The 23,139-nt window shown below is 38.6% G+C and overlaps 2 protein-coding genes across 2 annotated transcripts in view; both read left to right on the forward strand.

Annotated features, from left to right (window-relative positions):
• The window catches only part of bms1 (BMS1 ribosome biogenesis factor), a 654,080-nt gene that overhangs the window by 602,199 nt on the left and 28,742 nt on the right, over positions 1 to 23,139 (forward strand). The window lies entirely within an intron of this gene.
• egr2b (early growth response 2b) overlaps positions 22,021 to 23,139 on the forward strand; it is a 4,669-nt gene continuing 3,550 nt past the window's right edge. The window contains exon 1 of the mRNA XM_046069170.1: positions 22,021 to 22,169. The gene's annotated coding sequence lies outside the window, so the exon portion shown is untranslated. The remainder of the gene's footprint in view (positions 22,170 to 23,139) is intronic.

Raw genomic sequence — 23,139 nt, forward strand, 5'->3', positions numbered from 1 at the left:
TGTGTGTGAGAGAAAAAAAGTGTGTGTGTGTGTGTGTGTGTGTGTGTGTGTGTGTGTGTGTGTATGTGGTACACAACACATGATTTAGAAAATAAGAGTAATAACCGTTGCTAGCGTAGATCGGGTTCTATGGTAAGCCCTTGAAGGAACACTTGAATAATTTGGGAAATTCCAACTAGGCTGCTTAAAGAAGTTTTACCCTTAGTCAGCACTTCTTCACTAGACATGATCAATCTGTCTTTACTTTACAACAGACTATGTACCACAGTCCTCTTCTTAAAAAGCCCACTCTTGATCCACGGCTCAACTATAGACCTACATCTAACCCTCCCTTTCTCTCTGAAATCATTGAGAAAGCATTCGCCAATCAGTTGTGTGACTTGAGTATTTTCGATATTTGAGGATTTTCAGTCAGGAAAAGAGTGCATCATGACACAGCACTGGTGAAAATGACAAATGATCTTTGAATTGCATCAGACAAAGGACTTGTCTCTGCACCTGTCTTGTTAGATCTTTGTGCTGCTACGGTTTTACAGACAGCTATTTTTTAAATCTATATTAGTTGTCTATGGTTGACCACTGGGACAAACTGGCAGCAAGGATGCCAACTGTCTTAACCATCTATGAACTACATGCTTGAAAAACTGACATTTGTCCAGCCAAAGTAATTTTCTGTCAACACAGAAGTTGTGGTAGCAATAGTCAGGAGCAGTTAAGTGTCATGTGCCAATTTAAGAGTTGTTTAAATTTTTATAAATAATTAAAAAAACAATAAAAATATTTTTTATTTCTTTCATTCTTGCTTTTAGTGCATATTTTACATTTTGTATTTTGTCTGCTATCTGAGGAACACTTTTCCTCAGTTTTATTTCAAATATTGTCTATAATATTTGTTCTGTATACACACACACACACATATTTGGAGCAGGAGTAGCTGGATGTTGCTTTGTTTAAACAAAGCATGAAATTATGAAAGTTAAAGTTAATGAATAAATGATCGGATATCAAAATGGTATCAATGACATCATCAAATTAATGGTGGAGATACACGTTTAATAATGCCTGAATGCCAGTCCCCCATTTACCAGCCTATAAATTTTTATGACTCTAGTTCAATGAATGACAATGTACATATACAGTTTGTGTGTGTGTGTGTGTGTGTGTGTGTGTGTTTGCATTAATGTTTATAGAGGTCACTTGACTATTACAGAAGGTTTCCAGTGGTTTGGTGTATTACTTTAATATGTCATGTATATTTTATGGTTCTGATAAGCTGCCAATCACTAAAGAATTTGCTCTGAAATATTGACGGAATAAGACACTATAATGGTACAGTAATGGCATGCCTAATACTTGCTGTATATGTAATAAAAATTAAGAGGTATTCCGACATTATATTTGAAGCCATGTTGGATCAAACAATTGTGCAAGGAAGGGACGGATAAGATGTCAGATATGTGTCTGTTTATATTGCCCCAAACTATAATAAGGTGCTTTATTTATATCGTCCTGATCTCAGTGTGAGAGTAAAAATGTAAAGCTTTTTTTCCATCATGCCATGAGCAGCCGTCGTCTGATTTCACGAGTAGTTTTCTATTTAATGGCAGGACACGGTAACAGGAGCTGATGGCTCTGGTGAGGAGTTGAACGTGCGCAGCCTGTCGCATGCAGCTCCATCTATGAGCTCATCACTGCTCATGACTGTTCCGTTACTCCCTGACAGATTTCAAACTCATCTGCTGACACGAAATGCTGAAATTGACTGTTGTTTGTTTTGCAAACGGATCTTTGATGAATGATCACATTCAGCACTAACAGTGCCTACAAACACATAGTGTTTCCAGTGTCTGCTTCACAATAAAAGGATAAACAGCTGTTATCAGTGAGTGATTGGATGGATTCCATGCTGCATAGTTTCTTATCTTAAAGATTACATAAATGCATAGACATTCAGGTAAACAAAAATACACATACACATAAATGTGGTCAAATAGACTTATTCACTTAGTTATTCAACCATACGATGTGTGCCAGACTTTAAAAACCTAATTTTGATTGAACCCTTGTGTTGTTGGGGGTTATTATTAGTTGCAAAACAACAACAGCAGCAACAACAAAACAGAGAAGACATTAATTACTGTTACTATGGTGGTTAATTCTTTTTGATGGACAGCAGCTTATGGCTGAGAGAACCTCCACATATGATGAATGCACTCATCAACTAATGGGTAAACTTCCACCATGTTTGTACACCCAAACACAATATACAAAAAACAACACACACACACACACACACACACACACACACACACACACACACACACACACACAGAAGATGGTTAGCTGTGTTCTACCTAGCCCTCGTGTCTCAATGTGACTGCTGGTAGTAAATTAAATAGCGATTAGTTGAGGTCATTTGTTAGCCTGTCTGACACCAGACCAGCTCCTGGGATGTGCTGGAAGATGAATGGAGCGCTCCACAAGTACGAAGTCAACAGGTGAAGATTAACTGGCTTTAATGATGCCATTTGCTTAATGTCTTTGCCATTTTCTTTCTATCTATCTGTCTTTCTTCTTTATTTTCTCAAGAAACAAAGTAAACTGAGACCAAATGTTCAAACATTCTGAGAGCTGGTTGTTTCAATGCAAAATTAAATATATAAAGTCAGTAGCTGCACGCATCCACAATAAAAGCATGTACTTTGATCTCAATTTAATGAAAATCATTTTTATTTTATTTCTTAAAATGTTAGCATGTCTTTAGTACTGGATTTAATATGGGTTAATGAACAGCAAGTTTATGCTGATATTTATGGACTAAACTGGACAGGTCCTTTATATTTGTGCTAGTAATTAAAGCAACATTATGTAAGATGTATTTTTACTCACTGAAGATGGGTATTGATGGGACAGAATGATGACACACACATGCACATGCAATATGCTAATGCACTTATCTACATTCATACATACTATGTGTACAACAGAAAACTATAAGCTCCTTCTCCATTGTTCTGTAATGACGCTGATACAAGGGAGTGTTTTAACTCTTTATTGCTGTTACAGGACATTAGCATTAATGCATTCTGATGATGGTACAGAAGTCAAATGTCAATGGTGGAGCCCGGCTCAGTCTAATGACTGAGGCAGGGGATCGCTTTAATGAGTTGAAACCAATTAACTATGACCTGCTGATCTTTGGCTGCTCCCATGTGATCCTCCAGACATGCTGCAGATGACAAATGGGAGCTATGAGATTCATTCCAAAATTATAGATCCATCGCTTAAAAATGTGATTTTGATCCCTGAAAAATCACCCTGGGTTTAGAGTAGGGACAGGGACATCCTGAAAATATTAAATACATAAATCAGTTGTCGTACTTTTTTTCCCCATAAACAATCTGGACAGCATGGTGATCATGCCAAATCCTTTCTGTTCTTGTCATATGGTCTTGGTTATATTAAAGACACAGTGAAATGAAAATACAATCCTGTGTTTTTGTGTCAGTTGGATATCTAATGCCACATGCTAAATATGTATAAAGATATTATTTGACTATTTTCATATGAAAGCCCCTCTCTTTTTTTCCCTCTAACATGTAAATCATCATCTTGACCTACATTATTTATTCAGTTTAATGTGATTTACGATGATGAGGTAACCCTGCCCATCATATAAAACAATACCTGACCATTATCTAGTGGGTACCTCTCCAGGAGTTAAGTCCTGTTCTGCTGGTTTGGATGATGTCTGCTTTATAAAGTAAGCCAAATTCACAGTTTCTTTTCCACTTTTAACTGTATGTTAGGCAGGGGGATAAAGCAGAAACAATGTAATAGATCATACATTATACATTGTGTCTTCATTTTAAGTTCTCCCTTCTACCCTTATGTTCACCAGCCTACTTTAAGAATGCTTAAAGGCCCATTCAGACAGAGCGCGTTTTGGAGGCTACAACAAAAGACACAGTGTGATGCGTTTGTAGCCTGCAAAGCATGCTCTGTAAAATTAAACAAAAAAGCAGCGTGGTGCCTTTTTTTATTATTGGTAGGCAAGCACAAAATCCTCTGTCTTTAGGCCAACACTTATTTTGCTGAGTAGTAAACTAATACATTTATACCTTTATACCTTTATACATACCGTATAGCAGCTGCTCTCAAACTGCAGACTGGACACAGGAAAGCAGAGATACATGTACATTGGCTCCTCAGACAGAGGAGAAATCACAGGAGTAACGTTACCACAGCTGGTCCACAAGCTTCATCTGGATGATGGTTAGTTCAAGGCTTATTTCAGGATGAGTCGGGGGCAGTTTGACAATCTGCTGTCAACCGTCGACCTAGCATCACAGAAATGACCACCAACTACAGCTGAGCATTTTGTGGAAGGTTGTTTGTTTTAGCGTCAGCGCTATATTTTGGGTTTAGGCCTAGCCTAAAAAAACAGCCTAAAAACCTGACAGGCTGATAATGTTGATAATGTTGATTAAATTGAGGTACCACAAACCATGAACTGTATTCTATCAGTTAACAATTAGTTCATTTTAAATGAATGAAAACGACGCACCTGAAATCTCAAGTGCCGCTCTAATTTGCCTCCAGGCCTGTTTTAACAACTGTCAGCAAAATCTTAGATCTCCGGGTATCCAGCAGCAGCCACAACTAGTTTGTCCTCCCGTATTGTCATCAGATTGGACAATGAAAAACACATTTGTAGATTGAAAATCCAAATGAAATGCTTATATATATATATATATATATTATAATGCATGTGTATGAACATGATCACTGTAACACATTTCCCTGTGAAATTCCCTGTGAAAAAGTTTTTACACTCTCGCTAGTGCAATTTACATTAACACTGTTATTACTGTCAAATGAATTACTGCATCCTACAGTAGAATGTAAGGTTTACAGTGAAATACTATTCGGCTGTACTTAGCAGATTAGTAGATTACAGTGCAGAAACGTATTGTGCAATCATAAAACAAAAAGGTTGTAAATAAGATGTGACTGAGGGAATGGAGACAGAACTTAATTTTAAATGCTCATATTTATCTGTCCCACACTGTAAGAGAAGCCTTGTCAGTCAGTTAAAAGGATGCTAATTTTCTCCTTAATATTAAAATACTCTAAAATATAAAAACACTTTGACACACTTTCATTCTTTGACATCTTTTGTTACTGTTAGAGCAATGAAATGATAAAAGAAACTGAATGAAACATTTACATTAAGATAGTCAGTAATCGCTACAAAAATTGCCAGACATGGTTGGTATTGAAACAGATTCATCATGTATACTATATGTGCTGTATTCTTATATGGAGGATCCAGTTGAAAATGTGCGTGTGCACTCTGTTGATTACAATAACAAGACAACACAACACAATGGGACCTTTCTCTGTATTCCTGTCATGATGCACAGCATGCCATCGCCCACCCAGAGCATGTGCATTAGAAACACAGACACACATATACACATGCTGATCGCACTGTCAGGGCATCATTGAAACTTTAGATTACGCAGTCTTTGTTTCAGACCGACTTTGCCAATATTTGTTGCAGCTCCCGTCACACACACACACACACATACACACACACACACATGCCTGCGTGAACACACATGGTTACAAACACACACTCCTGCATCCCACACATCAATCTCTTCTCATGTAACAAATTCCCTGCTCTCTTTAGGAAGCCTCAGATGATCCTTTTCCACACACACAAACAGAGTTTAGATGGGGATATGTAGAGCTGTCCTCAGCTTCAGCTCAGAAAAGGAAGGAATAAAGTTTGAAAAGATGACAACCATAAAAACTGACAAAAAGACAATAAGTGGGGTATTTCTGGAAAAAACAAACAGCAACGGTACACAACCAGGCAGCAAGGGTCAGTGGAAGAGCAGGCTGGCTGCCTCCAGCATCAGACAGTGAGTAGCTACAGCAGCTCTGCACACACTTCTGAAATTGTGAAACTTGGGATTTTCTTGTGATTCTAACCACAATACTACATTTAGTACTTAATAAATATACATATTTCTGCATTAATATGAAAGACAGAAGTTTTTGTTTTTTTCCCATTTTACACCAGAACTTCTGCCTCGGCTGCAGGTTTCGTGCAGTTAGTTTTAACATACTGCAGATTTCAGAGATGCTCTCCTTTGAAACAGTGAGTGGCTCATTTCATGGAGTGGAATGTAGGGTGAGCAAAAAGGGGGGAATTTTTCTCTTTCCTATAATATTCACACGTATTTCTGTGTGTGGGATTCGAGTTCTGCTGCATTTGAATGTTATATTTTTGGGAACATATTTCAAAGTAAGAGTAATCAGATTAATACAAGGTGACAGCACAAGCAATCTGTAGTGGCACTAATTCCATTGCTTTTCATCTAGTCCTGCCACAAATCGTCTTATTGATATTTCTTCTTCTTCTGTTTTTAAATGTGTTTTCACAAAGAAAGATAATTAGGAAATTATGGAAACAATTTGGATTTTGTTGAACTGAGGAAACCAGTTGGAAAAAAACAAAACAAAATACAAAGCTTCCCATCCAGAAATACTTTTATCATTTTATTCATTCTATTTCCAGCAGCAGAATAATTCTTGTAAAGCAATATTCCAAAATAGCAACAATCAGATTATGGTAATTCTCCTCTCCACCGTCATATGTTTTTTCAGTGCCCTCTTTTTTAGATTCCTTTGATGGTCAGCCTCAATAGAGGAAAGAGCCACCTACACCAAATTACCAAGAAAAACAGAAACCTCCCACGGCCCGAGGAGAAGAAAGAGAATCTGCCGGCCAAACAGGCAGCCATCTCCCACATGGTCAGCCTCACCACTCTGTGTGTGTGTGTATGTGTATGTGTGTGTGTGTGTGTGTGTGTGTTTGTGTGTGTGTGTGTGTGTGTGTGTGTGTGTGTGCTGGGGGTGTCCTGGCAGTGAGGGGTGACAGGGGGAATCTGAGGCTGTGGGTGGACAGTGACAGGCCCTGAGAGCACATGAAGGTAAGAGACAAAGAGAATGTGAATGTGAATGAGAAGGGGAGAGACAGCTTAGCAGAGTTTAAACATGTTTGTTTCACTTATACGACGCACCGTACTGTCAGCGTTTCCTTCCTTTTGCCTGTTCTACAACCAACATCCATCACTCTCCTTTATCTTATAAAAGTATCCTCTACGGAAAATAACCAGCTTGCTTGGTAATTCATTTTAGCAACACTTTCTAACATGGGTGCCATAGTTTTCTATTATTTCCATGAAACAAACTTAAATGTGAATTCTTAGGTTGTTTCCTGAGAAGTGATGAAAAATGGTATTCATTTTAGAAAAAATGTAGGCAGCATTCACTCAGTAGGTACGTTTCCTGTGAATTAATTCCAAATCATTTCTGTATAATCTCAGAGAGTAAGCTAGTGCACAGAAGGTCGCAATATTGTCAAATTTGTCTGCATGTAAGTAATTCAGCATGTGTAAGTTTAAATGGATCTCTCACTTTATTCATCAAGACTGTAAAGGACATGTTTCTAGAATTCAACAACTGCTTATAAACTAATAAAAAATTACTACATAATTTTCTGGGCTTTTCTTCAGTGATTGGGTGCTTACTATTGTATATACTGTGTCAAATCCTTGCCTCTGTTTTTCAGGTAATTATTTAGGGACCCTACACTATTACTATATTTTTTATTCATCAATTAACCCTGCAACCTGCAAAATGTCTCAAATAATGACAAGTGCAAACGTTACAAGAGACCATGCTCCAAACACCCAAAAGATTCGGTGTGGAGTGAAGACTTTAAATTTAAGATATCTGATGACAAAAATGCTTCAACATGTTTTTTTTTTGATGGATTACAAACAGTTAATTCTGTTAATTGTTACCATCAAAAAATGAAGAAAATAACAAATCAAATATTTAAATATATTAAGAGACACCATTTTTTCATTACACTAAGATGCAGACTGAATTTAAAAACTCCTTGTCGACAAAAACAATCTCACCAGGTGATCCTCTCACTACCTGGAGAGACCTGATCACACGAGCTTCCTCAGCAGGTGGAGTTGCCTCAATGTCACTGAAATGTAGATTGTCCAATACCCATTTTGTTTATCCTCAAAATGTATTTTGTCAAATTAACTGATGAGTTTGCATTGCTCCCGGGGGACCCTTGTTTATAATGTATGGTCAACTGTGATTCAATAAATACACCCAAACCCGCAAACCTTAACATTCACCATGACGTTCATCTTTATTTTAATAATATCAACATCTGGAATGTGTCGTCCATATTTTGCAGAATATTTTGCTTTTGCCAGACAAAAAGTATGTACCTGTGAAAAGTCAATTTGTGGGGAATGATGGAGGAAACACATGTATTGAATGTCACTTCATCATGCAGGTACACGTGACAGCAGCAGTGCAAATGTTGTTGCACATGTGTTGCTGCTTATCATTTCTCATCAATGCAGTTAACAACAGACAATACATTCATTCAGTTGAATTAACATCCCTGAGTTCCCCATTAAACAAAAAGCAGAGTTACTTTAACAGCTTTCTGCAGTCCTGCAACTTTATCACCCATAGAGGCCCACTGAGGAAAGATGAAACAGTAAAAGTATCAAATCAAATCAAAACATGAAACATCACACAGATTTGGGGCCAAATCTCCAAATGGGGTTTGGAAGTGTATTTGCTGTTTAACAGAGAATAGTGCAACACAAAGGAATTATGTAAGTCAGCGCACTGATGGCAGCAGCAGATATGTGTCGATTGATCTTGTGATGAGGGAGCTGGAGGGGACTGTCCCCCCCCCCCCGCTTTCAGCCCCGGCTGACTTTGGAGCTGATGCTGAAATAAAAGACTGGTAATCGAGCGGCCAGCGTGGCGTGGGCGCGCCGAACGTTTGGCCATCAAACCCCAAAGGCCTCATCAGCAAACCCCTCCTCTCTTTCTTTTTCCCTCCCCCCTTCCTTGCTGCAGTCCCTCATCTCATTGTTTTGCTCTCCTCTTTGCTTCATCCTTCCTTTCTCTCATTTCTTCTCTCATCTGGCCTAAATCCTTCCTATCCTCTCCCTCTATTCCTCCTATCTTCCTTCTTTTTGTTTACTTCTCTTCTGTACTCCCCTTCAATAACCTGACGTCTTCATTCACCTACTTCCCTTCTTTGCCATGTCATTTCATTGTTGTCCCATATTCTTCCACTCATCTTCTCCTTCTCTTTTTCCTCTCCTCTCTTCCCTTTCATTTGGTTCACTCCTTTCCTTGTTTCCAGTCTTCTCCATCCTCCGTACATCCTATTTTCTCCCTCTGCTGTCTAATCCATCCTTCTTTCCTTTTTTCCATCCCCTCTTCTCTGGACTGTACTTCCTTTTTGCCTTCCTCTTCATTTCCTTCCACTCCTCTGTTCTTCATTTTTTCTTCTCTTCACTACTATGATTGTTTTTTGTTCTCCATCCCACTTGTTTCATTTTCTACTTCCCTTTTCTGCTCCCTCGAGTCACTCTCTTCTCTTCCACTCCTCCTTTCCTCTTTTCATTCCCTTATATATGTCTTTCTTTGCTTTCTTTTGCTCCTTCCATTCTCTGCTTCCTCTTCTCCCTTCTCCCAGTCTCTTCCTTCTCCTCCCTCATTTCCTCATTCCTCTTCTCTTCTTTGCTTCACTTCTTTCCCTGTGCCCAGCCCTCCCCCCCTTTCACCCCATTGTCTCCTTCTCCTCTCCTCCTCTTTCTCTTCTTATCTGGTAGGGCTTTCACTCACTCTCTCACTTCTCTGCCACAGTGTGCAAACATTTTTGCGTCTGTGGGCGAGACAAGAGAAAAACAGGCTGCATTATCTGAGGACGTCCCCACAGCCAAACAGTTTCCTCATCTGAGTTTGTGGAGGCGGACGAGAAACATTCCTGAAAATGTGAAACATTCAGATGAGGCTTATTAACGCCGGGGCTTTTCAAACGCTTTCAGTGTTCTACAGAAACTTAGAAGCTTTTGTGGTGGCTCAGCCATTGTCAATGGACCACTCACGGCACACAATCAGCATCTTATGTTTTTAAACTGAGCAGCCTCACTGTGGTCTGAACAACTGCTGTCAATGACCTACTGTATGCAAGGATCATCATATGATGCTTATTGTTATGGATCAGAGTTTCATACTGCATTGTTAAAGATTACTGGTGATGATTAAGAGCATTTAAGGCCCGATGGGAAGTTAGACACTAGCTCATTTATACAGTAATAAACTCTTCTGACAGCTAAAATAACTTAAATCCATTCTTAACACTAATAAAATGTTATTTTCTGAAGAGACCAAAACTAGAGTTGTGGAAGAACAGCTCAGATATAATTTTAACTATTTTATTTACTGGGTATTGCATTTTCTAATAGTGTAATACATCATAATTTCTTTGTTAATTATGTTTTATATTATTAATTGGAATCTGCAAAGTAAAGCTTTAAAATTAATATAGTGCAGTAAAAAGTAAAATTTTTCCATCTGAAATGCAGTAGTGTAGGGTAGCAGAAAATGGAAATATTCAGATAAACTACAGTACATAAGCTAAAGTTTTACATGTTGAGCGTTAGTTAATTTGATAAAACATTCTCCACTCAAGGTATTCCTACTGTCCTAGAAGATGAAATTTTGCTCTTAATCAGCAGATGAAATTTTGCTTTTTGTTGTCATGGAACTGTCGATGTTCACACTTTCCATTATTTTGAGCACTTTCAGTACTTTTAATCCATGTTGGCTTAAACATTGTGCTCGGCATTTCATACTTGACATATTACTGTAAAGGCACTTACAGTGCTCAACATAATGAAAAAGTTTGAATATCTACATTTCCATAACAGAGTAATTTGGTCAAAAGCTCCAGAACAAGCAATTTCAGTGAACCTTGAGTAGAGATTGTTTTGCCTGTTTCTTTATACATTTAGAATTGTTTGGACACTTATCATGCACGTGTTTCTATGTATAAAACACTATTCTAATTATTAACTAAGATGCCTTTACAATGCAAAGTGATATTTAGAAACAGCCAACATGTTTCAAAGTCAGGGGAAAGACACAAACAGAGAGAAATGTTGATTTGCAATCAGAGGCACAAATTTTGTTTTGGGTCAGACATTTTTATATATGTGTTTCAACTTGAGCAAGGAATGAGTACCGATGAGTATACAGAGGCAGGGGCAGAGAGGAGATGGTCTGGAGGAAAAGTTCCTGGTATGTTCTGATATCAGTCTGTCTGAGCTGTAAGGCACACACACACAAAGACTGTGTTGTGTTGTTACAAGAAACGTCTGTATAGTCAGGCAGGAGACATGTCGATCAGCTGTTTGTGCAAAACAATACACACATCAAAACATTTTCTGTCTGTTCCACTTCAAAGGTCAGTTCAGGTTTATTAAAAATTGTATCTTATTTTGGAGTTTTGGCCATCAGTTATGGTTATGGTGATGAAAACATTGTACTCATCACCATGGCCAGATTAACCACCTGTTTTTCCCACCCTCTGTGCACTCTTTAAAGGTTTTTCATACTAGAACACTACCTTTACCAGGTTTGCTGTGTGGCAATTTGATTATATAAAGTTAATTTAGGAATATTTAACATGTAAGCACAATAATGAAACATTAATGGTCTACATTTCAACACAGGGACAATCATCAATAGGGGGCCTCAATGTTACAAAGCAGGACCCACCTTAGCTCCCTATACCTAATTCTTTAGTGTTGCATATTACAAAACAAAATTCAAATTAAATTTGCACAAATCAGATGGCACTGCAGGTGTGGAGTCATTAACCCAGTTGTTAATCCAGCTATACAGACACAGGCTCATACACACAAGTCATGAAGTGTGTGTGAATTAGCATGACAACAGACAGTTAATTTTCTGTCAGCGTTCATCTCCAGGATCTGGCAGAGGCAGCAGATGATCTACGGCTGGTGACAAGGGACACAATAAATATGGCCTGTAAAATGGGGGACGGCCTCATTAGTCATAGCTTTCATTATGGCATGACAGCATGTGTGTGTGTGTGTGTGTGTGTGTCGATGTGCTAATGTGCCATCCGTTCATCGTTTCTCATGCACTATATATGTATGTACATGTATATTCAAAATGTGTGGGTGGGTGTCTGTGTGTGCGTGTGTGTCTCATTATTATTTGCGTTCAGGCACTGGGAGAATGTTCAAAGGGTTTTCCCATTGACATTGGGCTATCAGCGTGGCCTCAGTTGCTTGTCACATTAATGTGTGTGTGTGTGTGTGTGTGTGTGTGTGTGTGTTTGTTTAATGTCTTTGTCAAACACTCTTGCCATTTATTCACTCAGTGATTATACATTAGCAGGGAGGAACTTTTCCACTCTCACTGCCTCTGTGTGTGTGTGTGTGTGTGTGTGTGTGTGTGTGTGTGTTACTGTGTATGTTGCGGGGACATACACACACTCACATTGTTGGAACTCGCCTTCGTTTTGGGGACAAAACACAAGCCCCATGTAAATGATCAAATTTTAGAATGAAACTTGGTTTAAGGTTGGGGAAAAGGTTGTGGTTAGGCTACAGGAAATTAACATTAACTGAATGTAATGATGAAGTGATGGAAACAACTCACTACTTAAAGAGTCTATTTCATGCTTAACATTTTAATTTAGGATGAATGTTTAGGGTTGAGACATATTTGTGTCATTTACTCCTGCCTCACTTTGAATGAGAGCATGGACGTTGCAGACTTCCTCTGGCTGAGCAGGCTGACTTCCTGTTGGCTCCCCACACGCATGAAAGGTACGGAAATAATTTACAGACACATCTCTTCACTACGAAAGATTATTTTTAATTAAACCTCGAATGTTGATACTGCAATCACATGACTGTACACTGTGAACATTAGGGCAAAATCATCTCACAGCCCAGTGCTGTTCCTGTAGGCTGGTTTCCTCACTGGTCAGTGCTGTCAAGATGGTTTATAGTAAAACAAATTTGTGTCTCAAAGTTCACCAGAACTGCAGTCTGTTACAGTTAAGATGATGTTAGACTGTTAAGTGGCGGTTCAGATTACTGTGCATCAGGAAGCACATATTGAAGTGGTAACAATATTGTTTTTAGAATTACTCCATCGCCTTATGTGCAACACCACAGTTTCATGGCAGTGAACAATAAAGACAGAAAGAGACAGGACAGTGGAGCCAGCAGTGCATGGCTGTGGAGATGGCAGTGTTTCCACAGCGGAACAGTGCTGTGCAGTGGGATGTCAGATCAGTCAGACCACAGCAGCACTGCAGTGTAGTGTGGAGCAGAGGTGGATGGTGACGGGGACGATGACTGTACACTTACAGCTATGACACTTTGTGCTGGAACTTTACAGGGGCGGCTATGTGTTTGTATTAGCAGGGTGAGAGGCTCTACTGCGTATACATATACAGCCTGCCTCCATTTACATTAACAAACACACTACAACTGATTGAAAACCCCTAACCCATACTGATAAAAGTAACATTTATATTTGGATGCACCATGTAAGCTGCTGAGAACAATCTCAAGATGGTGAACCGGTGGGCTGTAAGAGGTTCAAAAGAGAAAACCAGATATTATTATTTATTTATCAAAATGACTCCAGGCCTGTAAAAGGACAGGTGTCTATATGGGACTAGGCTTTTAGTTTTTAAAAGTTTTATGGTATTTTAGATCATGATTTATAATACTTTGCTTTATAACACAAGTAAGTAGGAGAAACTGAAAGACAAAAAGGAAGCCATAGACCATACTTTATGTGTGTGCTTGTGTGGTGAACCTCTGGTTGTGGGCTATGCAGGCATTACTGTGAACCACTGCTACATGGGTGTTTCGACAGTACCATCTTACATTTCATGTAAAAATATTGTCATATTAATGTTTATTATGATTTGATCTTCAAGGGCAGCCGTGTTACAGTTGGTTTATGGCTGTAGACTTGTCATGGCATTCCTCTTCCCACTCAAAATAGGTAGAGAGCAACCTAACCTTAAAATCTTAATACAGTATTCACATGCCCATATGCACTACATGTGAAAAGTAATTAATGGCCAGTAATCATTACTCCTCTCCATTCTGCACATGATAAAATCTCTTCCTTGCGTGACTCAAATGTAAGAAAATACAAAATCATTTAAAAGTGCATTCTAGAATTACACTATATTAGGTACACCTGTTTGTGTTAACACAAACAGCTAATCAGCCAATCACATGGCAGCAACTCAGTGCTTTTAGGCATGTAGACGTGGTCAAGACAACTTGCTGAAGTTCAAACCGAGCATCAGAATGGGAATTTAAGTGACTTTGAACATGGCATGGTTGTTGGTGCCAGACGGGCTGGTCAGAGTATTTCAGAAACTGGGATTTTTATGCACAACCATCTCTAGGGTTTACAGAGAATGGTCCGAAAAAGAGAAAATATCCAGTGAGCGGCAGTTGTGTGGATGAAAATGCCTTGATGATGTCAGAGGTCAGAGGAGAATGGGCAGACTGATTCACTTGTTACAACAAAAGTATGCAGAATACCATCTCTGAATGCACAACACGTTGAACATAATGGCTAGCAGCAGAAGACCACACTCAGGCGCACAGGCTCACCAAAATTGGACAACAGAAGATTGAAAAAATGTTGCCTGGTCTGATGAGTTTCGATTTCAGCTGCGACATTCAGATGGTAGGGTCAGAATTTGGCATGAACAACATGAAAGCATGGATCCATCCTGCCTTGTATCAACGGTTCAGGCTGGTGGTGTAATGATGTGGGGGATATTTCCTTGACACACTTTAGGTCCCTTAGTAAGCACTACAGCCTACCTTAGTATTGTTGCTGACCACGTCCATCCCTTTATGACCACAGTGTACCATCTTCTGATGGCTACTTCCAGCAGGATAATGCTCTATGTCGCAAAGCTCAAATCATCTCAAACTGGTTTCTTGAACATGACGGTGAGTTCACTGAACTCCAGTGGCCTCCACAGTCACCAGATTTCAATCTAATAGAGCACCTTTGGGATGAGGTGGAATGGGAGATTCGCATTCCTGTAACAGAATATAAAGCAGTGCAGCTCTCAGGAATTCTGTGTTGCTTTCAGATATATTTCTCCTGTAGTTCAACTTTTCTCATGTAATGTGATCCCTGCTGAGTCAGCACCTCTTTAAATGTGCATGTGGCAGCTTTTCACCTCACTCTAAATTAATTAATTTTAATTCATTAAAAAACTCCTGGACTTTATTAGCTCATGTGTTTCAGCATCTGAGAATCACACAGATTTAATGTGTTTTTTGCATCTTTCTATTGATTTTTTATGAAATCTCGCCACCTATGCTTGTTTCTTTGCTTTGCGTTCTGTCTGAACAGACAGTCAGAGAGAAAGTGAAAACAGTTGGTATTATTTCCCAAAATGTTGAACTAATGATCTTGTACAATTTCATGTTTACATGTTAAATCTTGAATAACATTATGGATCCAACACTGTTATGTGCAACGGCAGCAGTTACAGTGTGAAATTATAACCCCCAACCACAAAGCTTATCGTTCAGGCCATCTGAGACAAGGCATGTCTCTGTATTCTAGATGTTTTCCGCTCTGCAGCTCTTCTTTTATCCATTTCTCTGGTTTCTTTTCTTCTCGTCTATCTTGGACCAATATCAGAGTGTTTCTACTTGCTTTCATGTTTCAAACAGCAAGCGATGAAAGCTGTCACTCTGTGATGTAACAAAGCTAACAGTCATGGTGGCAGGAAAGTTGCTTTAAAGAAAGAATTATGGATTTCAGAGAGGTGAAAGAATTAGGGGTAATGATCTTCCACCTCAACAAAAATGGCATGAGTGTGTGTTCCGGTGCATTGGTGTGACGGCTAGAAAGACTGTCCTGTTGAAGTGTCTTTGAGCAGGACACTGCAGGACCTGCTGCTCACTGTAAAGACAGCCCTGGATCAAAGTGTCAGCTTAATGTTTCAAGTCAGTGTATGTGATGTGGCTTTGAATTTCTCTTCAGACTAGTTTGAACAAAAGTAGCCTCATAAGAGATAAGTAAGGCAGAAAAACAGAAAAAAACAGAATACATAAAAATTCACATATATTGCATATATTTTCCACAATTGTTACATTTTAATACAGTATTGTGGATATATCTTTTAGGAATCGTCAGCATTTCAGGAAATACAACTATTTTCTTATTTTTGAGAGTAAGAAGAGGAGATTGATATCGATATTATGTCTGTGTGCTGAATACAGAGCTGGGGGGCGAAGTGTACCTTGTAAAATAAAGATGCTTTTATCATTTGACTCACTTCAGTACACTTCAGCGTCCATATGAAACTCCATGTAGTTAATGTTGTGAAGCAGTCACAGTAAGTTAGGTTCAGGCACCAAACATTACACTGAAATTACTCATGTATGTAATGTTATGTAACTTAAATCTTTAAATAAGTCAACTTTGACTATATTACATCACCTAACATAGATGGGTTACATTGTAGTTAGTTGAAAGCATTGGGCGTTTCAGACAGAGCTATGGGCGTTCCAGCTAAAATAATGGTTTGCAAAATGCGGTTGGTGAGCCAACGTGGCAACCGCACTGCGATGAGAAGAGTTTAGGAAGCTGCACGTTGCACCTGGCTGTTTTTCATCAAGAAATACTTCCAGGATGTGAAACAACAAAATGTGGTTTTTATATTTCTGCATATGTACAAATTAAACAAATAAGAAATAGAATGCTAATTATTAAGCCAGGCTAGCTGTTTCCCACTGCTTCCAGTCTTTCTGCTAAGCTAGGCTAACCACGCCCTAACTCCAGCTCTGTGCACAGACATGAGGTTTATATTGATATTCCTCATCTCACTCTCAGAAAGCAAGTGCGTAAATGTATTTCTCAAAGTGTGGAACTTTTGCTTTAACTTTCACTAAACTCCCCACAGGGGTGATTTATGTGTCATTTTATCTCTTTTTAAATTCATGAAAATTGATGATAATGCTAACATCATATACAACGGTTTTGACCCTGTTAGATTTGAAAGTTGTGCAAAGTCATCAGACATTCTTAAATCAAATTCAGTGTAGGAGTCTTTAACAAAAAAACCTCCAGAAATATATGCTTACCAAATATGTCCAGTGAAAGGATGCACGTGCTTTTGTAAATGTATTTTAAGAGAAGATTTTATTTGTTTCTCTTGGGATAAATGTTGGCTATTGCTGCACAATAGGTTGTTTGTGGGATGTATTTTCTTGTTAGGGATTGTTTTTCTGTTGTTGCTTTTATAGACAATAAAGATGTATTGACATGACAAAGAATGGAAGTTGGGTAGGAGTGATATGGGTGACGTATTATCCCACAAAAAAAGAGAAACGCATGGGGTTAACTGAGGACAGGCAATGATCTGAAAATCCCAAACACTATGAGAGTTCAGAATATTTAAGAATTTCTCATTAAATGTATTAATTTAAATATAAATACATTAATATTACATATAATACTGTTCATATATAATGTTTAATGAAAGTGCATTTGTTACAAGTACAGTTTTGGTCCAGTCACAGCTCTGGAAACAATTCTTTTTTTTAACAACAATCTTCCACAACGTGTTTTAATTGTACATACTTAGTAATACCATAGTCATGGTTTATTAGACACTAACCACAATCTTTACAACTGTTGGCACCTTGCATGGCAGCCTCTGCCATCAGTGTATGAATCTGTGTGTGTGTTTTTAAAAGACACCATCCAGGTTTTCAAGGACACTAAACTATAGTCCCTTGAGGTCAGCAGGAAGCTTTAATTTGTTTTTGTTGATCTCCATCAAAAATGCTGCATACATCTATATAAGTAAACTTACACTATACTACACTATACAAAAACACTTGGTTAAAAATGTTGCATTCATGCATGTATGCATGTTTTTAGGTATATTGCTTCTCATTGGTCTTTTATTTTAACATATGGTAAAAGCTAAACACTATTTATTTTAGGCAGTTAAATTTTTTTATTGAAAAGAAATGTAAAAAAACAACAACAAAAATACTGTAGAATTACTTGATTATTATTACTATAAGACAAAGGTAATTACTATAAGAGATATGTAACAATGGGTCATATGGCTCAATACAGTAATATTAATATAATATCAGATGTCTGTGTGTACAATGTAAAAAAAGGGATAATTTCAAGGGCCCTCTGGTGGCTTGAGGGCCTCTCCAGTTTCTTATGTTTCAGATAATACCTGAAACATGAAACCACTATACCTCCCTCTCCAATAGAGAATCTTTAGAACAAACAGTAATATATTTTGTTGATGAAGAAATACATTTACAAAAGTTGTGGATGAGCACAAATCAAACGCCATGTCAAGTGTTGAGGGTGTTTTGGAGCTGAGGTTTAGGATGAACCTCCATCATGCTGACTGGATGTCTAATATTTAAAATGACTTTATATGTGGGGCCCTTAATAAGCCTTTCAGTGCTCCATATATGGGCATTAAAAATCAACAATATATATGTGGGGGCAGCCACTGGTGTTTGTTGATCTGTCAGTTGAAGATGGGTCAGATTTAAATGTAAACCAAATTAGCTTTCTCACTTTGACACTTGCACACTCATCATGTATATCCACCCCACTCACACACATAAACACACACACATGTTTGCAGGCACACACCCCAGTTGCTGTACTCCCACATAGAGAAAGTATGTGGGCTACAAAAGCAAACTGGATCCAGTGTGGGTTTTTACTTGATGTCTGTGACAATTAAACAGACAAGGAAATGCTTGTATGCGCTCTCATATTCAACGCATGAAAGTTGGAATAACCTGAGTGGGAATGCTTGAAAGTGAAGTTGCTTGTATTTTGAGGAAGACGACCTGTTCAATTGTATTTTTCTTGCAAGAAGAAGCAGTTCTTCTAATATCACTGGAATGCAGCATAGAAGGCCAGATAGGCCATAATGTAATGTTATGTCCAGATAATGAAATAATGCTGTGGTGTCAATAAAGGTTTTGTTTTCTTGAGATTACAAAAAAAAATCACTTAACCCAAACTGTGTGCTTCTTATCATTAGATGAAAATGGTGAGATTATATTATGTGTCCTAAACAGCTGTACTAAAGAAATATATTTTATCTAATATAGTTTCATGCTATATATGTATATGTACAGTCTCTGTAATAATATTATACAAATATATTGGTGCTGTCTGTCTATCATGATCAACCTCTGACAACCACAGGCACATTGTCAGTCAGAAGGTGTATTTTAGGGACAGTACAGGGATTTTCCCTGGGTTGCAGCCGTAGGAGGTTATAATAATGTGTTACGTGTTGATGTCAAATGTACGCAATGACAGAAATGTCTTATGTCTGATGTCTAATTATAGATGATTACATGACATGAGTTTTTAAGATGTAATCAGAAGAAAACAGTTTTGTTTATCTTGCGATCCATAATGAACCTAAATAACTTTGGTGATCCTCTGACTTTTCCTCTTGCACCACGATAAGGCTGACATTTGTGGTTTTGAGTGAAATGTTGTAACAACTGCGAGGTGAAATTTGGTTCACTCATGTTCCCCTCAGGATGAACTTCGATGATGCTCCGATTTTTCATGCTAACACGCTAAACCAAGGTGGCGAACATTGTGTCTACTAAACATCAGCATGTTAGCATCGTCAGTGTTGGCACGTTGGCATGCTGACATTAACGTTTAGCTCAAAGCACTAAATACAGCATCACAGAGTTGTTATCTTGACAACACAACACTTGGTCTGTAAAGATCACTAAACATTTCCAACTACATGGCCAACATGTTCCTACCCCTGTCCTCATATTTCTGTGTACTTGGCTGGTCTGGGCTGTTCTTTTCCCCCAAGCTATAATACTTTTAAACTCAAATTCATCCTCCTTTGAATATCGCTTATTTCTGTTAACTATTTTAGAATTGCTTTTGTATTACTGTAGATTTTATGCTTGTTACAAACCTAATTTCACTTTACAATACGTTGTAATGTGACAAATAAACATACCTTCTTCATGCATTCCTGGTTTAATCTGGGCCTCTTAGTTCAAATTGATGTTAATCTTAATGCTACATGATATTTTAGACAATAGTGTTCTTCCAACTTTGTGTCAGCAGTTTGGGGATGGAGGAGCCGAGTGAGCAGGAGGAGCATGCATGGAAACAGGGAGTCTTGGGAGGCGGTGTGTGTGCCTTGCCATCATGACGATGAAGAATGATGATTAATCCAATTAATGACAATGATTCTAAGATAAGATACAAAGATAAGTTAACATAATCATAACGCTTTCATAAAGGGAGACAGTCAGCTGTTGCTGCTCACTCAGTCAGTCAATGCCAAATAGTGAAGCACAAGCTATTTGGCATTGTTTTTTGTTAGCCAAGTAAAGGGAAACATTGTTTCCATTTTCAGCAACAGGCAAGTTGTCCTATGTATATTTTCAGATATGTGGTAATTATTATGGTATGGATCTGTGTGGTACTGCAGGCCTACTCCATCTACAGTATGTTCAGACTGTTTGGTGCTGCTGTCCTGTAGGCATGCATGGTCACATAGTGAGCACAAGTGGACATGCAGAGAGGTCAACTGTAGTTCAACCCCTCTAAACAAACATTGCCCTATCACATACACAGGTCTATCACTCCTCTCTGAACATTAAGATAAACCAAAAAAGTGATCTATTAAAGACGTTATGCAATAGCACTCGTCAATATTTGGATGCTTGAAACCTGTATGAACTGAATAGTTAGTATCCACTGAAATAGGATGGAACAGCTCCATGCATTCAATGAATAAACAATTATTTGGTCATTAATAGTAAGGTGTTGTTTAATTTGTAATTTAACTTTGCAATTTACTTTGCATCTTCAACTAACTAAGGTCTCCAACTAAAATATGTACATATATTGTAGGATGTGGTGCATCCTTGAGAATAATCAATTTAGAGCTAAAATAAACTGTTTTCAAAAAATGTGGACTCTTGGCTCAACTTGCCCCATATGACGGATAATTTGAGCCACACGGGGGTCGGGGACATCAATGGCATTTTATGATGCAAACTGAAACCCCAGGGCCAACATTTAATTGCATTTAGTAGTGAAACATCGCAGCTATGTCTCCTTGTTGTTTCATATCAATGTATCGCTTTAAAGCCATCCTGTTGATCTTCATTCCCCACAGGCTCAAATCACCCCGCTATCCCCTACTGGTGAGTGGCACTTGTTGATTTTTTGTCCCAGTCCGGCCCTGGCACCGCGGTTCATTGGAAATATCTTCTATATGCAATCATTTTTAACACATGCTCAGCATATCTTTCTTGACAGGTTTAAACATGATCTGCTAAGCCTGTTTTTACGCAATGTGGCCCCAACTCTTTCACACGGCCTCCACTGTACTATGATGAAACAGTTAACAGGACAATCCCTCTGTGAATTTATTTAACTCTCTGGCCTTTTTTGTTTCTTCAACATTTCCACCTCCTGAAAACTCACACACACACACAAACAGAGCATCCAGGCATGAGTTAAATGAATAGAGCTGTTATTGACTGGGTTTATTGACTAGCGCGTTGATTAATGTGAAGGATGTGTGTGGGAATGTGACAGTCTGAAGCGATTTAAACAGTTGTCTCATTAGTCACGCCTTACGTTAGGCGTAAAGACATGTAACTACAGGATTGAAAAGCAAGATTGATGACATCTCAGTACCCTTCTTCCACTTCCATCATTTGTAATATTATTTGTGGTAGCAATGAAACAGTATGAAACACAAGCAGTCGCAGCAGTGAATGGTGAAGGGTATAGTTAAAGGTATACATACTGAGACTACTCCCCACCTGGCAATTCATACTCCAGAGAAATAGGGGGCAGCACATCAAAAATCAGGTAACTACATTTGGTTCAAAATCAGGTCATAACTGCTGCTAACTGCCATTAGATAGTTAGGTGTGCAGCTAACTAAGTATGCAATGAAACTGGGCTCAGCAGCCTCTCAATAATCATGGCCGGACCAGAAACATACCCTCCGAGACCGAAAGAGGCCAGTTTGACAACAGGTAATACAGTACTAGGTGATATACAGCGGCTCCGACCAGGACTCTGACTCTGAGGACATGCTGGTGATAGTTGGGACATTGGAAAGACTAACCACAATGGTTTTGGTGAGTGTTTTTTTGTTTTGCGGATTTGGAATGAAGTGTGTTTTTTGATGAGTTGACAAAGCTGATTAGTTCAGAAAGAGAGAAACTTGAATTCAGAAGGTGTTGTATTTTTCTGTTTAATAAGTGTAAGAATACTTCCTTTCTTGACATTTTGTGAGTTTATTATTTATTAGACTAAAAAAGCTAAGAGAGCTTGTGTAACACAGCGAACTCGCTGTTTGCAGACATCTCCCAACTGAGACTGTAGGGGGAGGCCTCAGCTGCACTATCACCTCTCGAGGTACAAAGTGGTATTACAGCACAGGATGGGGCGGCGCTAGCTGTTTAGCATTCTACAACACATAGACGTCTTTGCCATAGTGTCAGAACGATTACTTCTTCACTCTGTTGATAATGTAAGTTCATTTTTGGAATGAACAGTTTTGGCCATATCTTACACATTGTACCTTTAAGCAGTGGCCCAGCAATGGTGTAGTTGGTCCTGCACAGAAAGCAGAAATCTCAGATAGAAATGGTGCAGGGTAAAACACAAATTTAATAAAACTAAAATACGAGAAGTGAAAGAATAAAATCCACAATCTGCTAAAATGTACTGAAAAAAAGTTTGCAGCATTAAGCAGTACCTATCTGATGTCCGGTGTCAGCAGGGTCAGTAAAGGGTTTCTTTGACGTTATCAATGAACAATTTGACTTCAAGTCTGACACCCTAACCTCAGAAATAACGCTATGTTTAGATACAGCGTGACAGTGGAGATTGTGTGATGTGGTTCAGCAACACACACAAACAAACAAAATGGAAACTATATTCCACCAAGGTGCCCAGTATATTCTGTTTTCTGTCTGTCAACTTTCTCCACCCACGGAGGGACTTTACAAAATCAAACAGACAAAAAGCAGAAGGAGTCCATGACCTGTGCGTGTGTGTGCTGGTGGTGTGTGTGTGTGTGGGGGGGGGGGGGGGGGGGGGGGG

This window comes from Micropterus dolomieu, linkage group LG14 (genome assembly GCF_021292245.1).
Source record: "Micropterus dolomieu isolate WLL.071019.BEF.003 ecotype Adirondacks linkage group LG14, ASM2129224v1, whole genome shotgun sequence".
Lineage (NCBI taxonomy): Eukaryota > Metazoa > Chordata > Actinopteri > Centrarchiformes > Centrarchidae > Micropterus > Micropterus dolomieu.